Here is a 3125-nt window from a genome sequence, read left to right on the forward strand (position 1 = left end):
CTATGAGGGCTGACATCCCCCAGTGATCAGAGCAGAGGAGAAAATCAAAGGACAAGGGAGACGCTAAAAGTCCAGACTGGGAAGCAGAGTCCTCTTTGCGTCCCACATCACTTAGGAACTCTTCCTGGACACGGGGACGTTTCCCATTGAAAGGTGACCTTGGACAAGGGACGTGCTGTGCTCAAAGCTGAGTCATTCTTCTTACCAATGGGAGTCTCAGAGTCTCCATCCTAGGCTTTTTAAAATTTTTAAATGATGAGGCTTTTTCCTTGTATGAGAATCTCCTTGGAATTTTTGTCTGAAATGTAGTTTCTTGGGCCTTGTCCCCATAAGTTTTGAACAAGCACCGCGTTGACTCTGACGTAGGGGTTCTTTAGCTCTGCAGCTGGTGCCCAGGGGTTAGAGCCCTGTCTGCTGCTTGATATCACGTTCAATCATCCAAAACTGTAGTGGTCAATGCAGCTTCTGGACTTTACATTCTACATTCTTCTCTCTTGTACAGGGGATAGACGTGCTCAAAGCAGGCAATGAAATCATCCACTGAAGCATGTGTGGTCCACGGTGGAGCTGGTGTTTGAATCTTCCGCTGCCTTTCCTCAGGCTGTGCCTTTATTGCTTCCGCTCACACCTGGAATAGGATTTGAGTGGAAATGTGATTGGAGTAGAAGGCATCAGGGAGGGTTAGTTATTCTTGGAAACTGTTATTTACCCATTTGATAAATATTTACTGAATGGCTTCTCTGTCAGGCCCTTGTGGAGGCACGGGGGAGATGGGGCGAATGGGTAGACAGAGTGCCCGCTCTCTGGAAGATGAGCTTCCATCACGAGAGCCAGACATTTTACAGATAATCATATAAATAGATTTTAATTTTGGCTGTGATAAATTTTATTTAATATTTCTGTGTTCCTTGGTCCCATGGTGTCAGCCAGGTGTGAAAACTGACTGAATATTAATAATAGGACTAAAGAACTGTGGTAAAAGATTTGTCCCTGGAAAGGTTCTTCAGCCGTTTTTGTTTGAAGAGTGGAAATCCTCATGTTTGATCCATTGGCTCCTGAAATTCAGCCGTGGGTTCCTGGAGGGTGTGGCAGGCACTCTGGATGGGAAGCTTGTGACCAAGGCTTATGTGGGGGCTCTGCTGTTGTCAAGCGTTGAGGGAGTGTGGGAAAATCCCCTCTTCCCTCCGGGCCTCACTTTCCCCATCGGTAAGGTAAGGTTGTTAGTCAAATTCTCCAATGTCCCTTCCTGTTCAGTTTTCTCTGAGTGCGTGGGAGACTGAGATGTGTGTGGAATGTGCCCTGGGAACTGCGGGTGAGACCTGGCCTTGGTCCCTTCTCTGTGTGTCTCCTGTAGGAGCCTGAGCTGAGACCACATCTTGAAAACACAGAATTGAGGGAGCAGGTGGAAGAAAGAAAGTCAGCAGGCTTGGAGGATGATGATAACCCAAAGAAGATTAAGGTGCTGGTGGAGAAGGTGGTTGGCAAAGGAGGTGAGAATAAGGACAAGTTGAGTTCAGAGAAATCAAGGGACACTGAGGAATGAGTACAGCATCCTCCACTCCTCAAGGAGCAACCTAAGCTGAGCAGTGAGGACTGAGAGAGTAACTTACTCCACAGGGAACCTGTGCAACAGCCAGGGAGACCCAAGGATGGATCAGGTTTGGTTTCTCCTGCTGGGGAGCACCAATTCCAAGAGGAGGAGGGTGGGACCCCCGAGGCTCTTCGCCAGACCCCCAGCCTGCACTTCAGAGCTGCTCTCACAGTGGACGCCCTCCAAGCAAATGTGGGCTTAGAGGGATAAATGGTGTTTGGAGAAGGGTTGGAGATGTCCATTCTTACCTTAAGCAGTTGTGCCCTCGAGTCAGGAGGGGCCAGGGTAATGGGACCCTTGCATCTGAAGCAGTGGTAGTAATATTCTTTTGCATTTATGGTTGAATAAAGCTTTAGCCACAATATCTCTTAAATATTTGTTGAGTGCCTCATTTTCCTTGTGCTGTGATAAGGACTGGGAGTTCGCCTATTGGTAATATTTCCCTAAGGAAATCAAAGCAGTGAGAGGAAGAACACGAACAGATGGTTTCAACAAAATGATAGGTCTCCTCAACTGGGGAGTTGCGGCAGCCCAGATGATGGGAGGGTAGGCCAAGGCCATCTCTTCCTAATGGCAGAGTGAACCATTGTCAGGAATCCCTCAGGACAATCCGTTCTTCATCAGAGCTCACCACAGGTGAGTGTCCTCAGACATGGAGAGTGTAGGGCAGACCCCATCCTAAGCAAGGTGATTTGCTACATCTTGGGAGAAAGCAGAGCATCCCTGACAGGACATCGGGGACAGGAGTGTTGTTGAGATGACTGACGACTTGCAGCCGCTTTTGTTCAATCCGTTGCACAAATGTTGCTGAGAGCCTCCTCGAGTGCTTGACTCGGTGCTAGGGGTCATGAACGCAGAGATGAATCAAAATTATCCCAACTTCCCGGAGCTCTCGGTCTAGCACCAGGAAGTCATGAGAAGTGTAGTGGTGGTGGATTCCTTGGAGGAAGTGGCCAGTGCTACCCAGAGATGACCTCAGTGGTTTTCCTGGACCCCCTTCTGCTTTTTCCGACAGCTGGATGACCTGTCCTGACCCACGACCCTGAACCTCAGCCAGATTGCAGCCTCTCAGAACCAATGCTTGGACTCCATGTTGGCTCCAAGCCCTCAACACTGCCAAAGTCTCCACAGGAAACAGCTGGTGTCACAGCTACTGACTGTGTCCTGGCCAGCTGGAGAAATAAAGAGGCAAGTTAATCCGTCCTTTTCTTATTATTTCCTATTTTTCATTTTTTCTTGACGTAACTTTGGTTTTGTCACATTTTATAGATTTCAGGTATACATCATTATAACTTGACTTCTGTATATACTACATCGTGTTCACCACCAAAAGGTTTCCATTCGCTACCATACAAATGGATGGATTTTAAAGTCATTATGCTACATGAAGGAACGCAGACATGAAAGAATACAGGTATGGTTCCATTTGCATAAAGTTGTTAAAGGGCCAAGCCATCTGTAAGGACAGTGGTTGCCTGGAGCTGAGGGTTGAGGGGGTGACGGACTGCAAAGGGACAAAGGAATGCTGTGAGAT

The 3125-nt window shown here is 47.8% G+C and overlaps 1 long non-coding RNA gene across 1 annotated transcript; it reads left to right on the plus strand.

Annotated features, from left to right (window-relative positions):
* The first annotated feature begins 505 nt into the window (after positions 1-505).
* On the plus strand, positions 506-2773 carry LOC124232579 (uncharacterized). The gene is made up of 3 exons (XR_006886890.1): positions 506-680; positions 1355-1490; positions 2607-2773. It is a non-coding gene; the product is annotated as an uncharacterized LOC124232579 (long non-coding RNA).
* The last annotated feature ends 352 nt before the right edge of the window (positions 2774-3125 follow it).

Source organism: Equus quagga, unplaced genomic scaffold (genome assembly GCF_021613505.1).
Source record: "Equus quagga isolate Etosha38 unplaced genomic scaffold, UCLA_HA_Equagga_1.0 HiC_scaffold_8073_RagTag, whole genome shotgun sequence".
Lineage (NCBI taxonomy): Eukaryota > Metazoa > Chordata > Mammalia > Perissodactyla > Equidae > Equus > Equus quagga.